We start from the raw sequence: 1725 nt of genomic DNA, 5'->3' as shown, positions 1-1725 counted from the left end.
TTCTTCCAAAACAGATTTATTGCTTCTTTTGGCAGTCCAAGGCACTTTCAGTATTCTCCTCCAACACCACAACTCAAAGGCATCAATTCTTCTACGGTCTTCCTTATTCCCTGTCCAGCTTTCCCACCCATATGAGGCTATTGAAAACACCATGACCTGAGTCAGGCACACCTTAGTTCTCAAGCTGACATCTCTGCTCTTCAATACTTTAAAACAATAACAACAACCTAAGTGGCAGATCAGTGCAACATATCCATGCACAGAGATCTAGCTACATGGCAGATGAGTCTAAAATGTCCATATACAGAGAGCTAGCTGCATGGCCGAGAAGAGCAATATTTCCACATAAAGAGTTCTATTTACATGGCAGATGAGTCCAACGTGTCCATAAGCTGAGAGCAAGCTACATGGTAGAGTAGTCCAACATTTCCATATACAGAGTACTAGCTACATGGCAGATGAGTCCAAAATGTCCATAGACAGAGTTCTAGGTACATGGCAGATGAGTCCAACATGTCCATATATGGATAGCAAGCTACATGGCAAAATAGTCCAACATTTCCATATACAGAGTACTAGCTACATGGAAGATGAGTCCAACGTGTCCATAAATTGAGAGGTAGCTACAGGACAGATGAGTACAACATGTACATATACTGAGAGTTAACTAAATGGCAGATGAGTCCAACATGTGAATATATAGAGGACTAGTTCTAGGTAGATGAGTCCAAAGTGTTCTTATAGAGATAGCTGGCTACATGGATGATGAGGCCAACATGTCCATATACAGAGAGCTAGCTACATGGCAGACAAGTCCAATATGTTCATATATAGTGAGCAACATACATGGCAGAGTATTCTAACATATCCATATACAGAGAGCTAGCTTGCATGGCAGAGTAGTGCAATATTTCCATATACAGGGTTCTGTTTACATGGCTGATGTGTCCATGTACTGAGAGGAAACTACATGGCAGAGTATTCCCACATTTCATATATAGAGTACTAACTACATGGCAGATGAGTCCAACTTTTCAATATATTAAGAGTTAGCTACATGGCAGATCAGTGCAACATGTCCATATACTGAGAGTTAGCTACATGGCAGATGAGTCCAACATGTGTGTATATAGAGGACTAGTTACAAGGCAAATATGTCCAACGTGTTCAAACACATAGAGCTGACTACATGGCTGATGAATCCAACATGTCCTTTTACAGAGAGCTAGCTACATGGCAGACAAGTCCAATATGTTCATATGCAGAGAACTATCTACAAGGCAGATCAGTCCATCATATCCATGCACAGAGAGCTAGCTATATAGCAGATGAGTCAAAAATATCCATGTCCATATACTTAGCTTAATGGCAGAGTAGTCCAACATGTCCATATACAGAGTAGTAGCTACATTTCAGATGAGTCCAACATGTCCATATACTGAGAATTAGGTACATTGCAGATGAGTCCAACAGGTATATATAGAAGACTAGCTACAAGGCAGATGAGTCGAATATGTTCATACAGAGAGAGCTAGCTACATGTCAGACAAGTCCCATATGTTCATATACAGAGAGTCCGCTATATGGCAGAGCAGTACCACATTTCCATATTCAGAGCTCTAGCTTCATGGCAGATGAGTCCAAGGTGTCCATATCCTGAAAGCTATCTATATGGCAGAGTAGTCCAACATGTCCATATACAGAGTACTAGCTACATGGCAGATG

The sequence above is a fragment of the Chrysochloris asiatica genome, unplaced genomic scaffold (genome assembly GCF_000296735.1).
Source record: "Chrysochloris asiatica unplaced genomic scaffold, ChrAsi1.0 scaffold00186, whole genome shotgun sequence".
NCBI classification, from domain to species: domain Eukaryota; kingdom Metazoa; phylum Chordata; class Mammalia; order Afrosoricida; family Chrysochloridae; genus Chrysochloris; species Chrysochloris asiatica.
Note: the sequence above shows the minus strand (reverse complement) of the source record.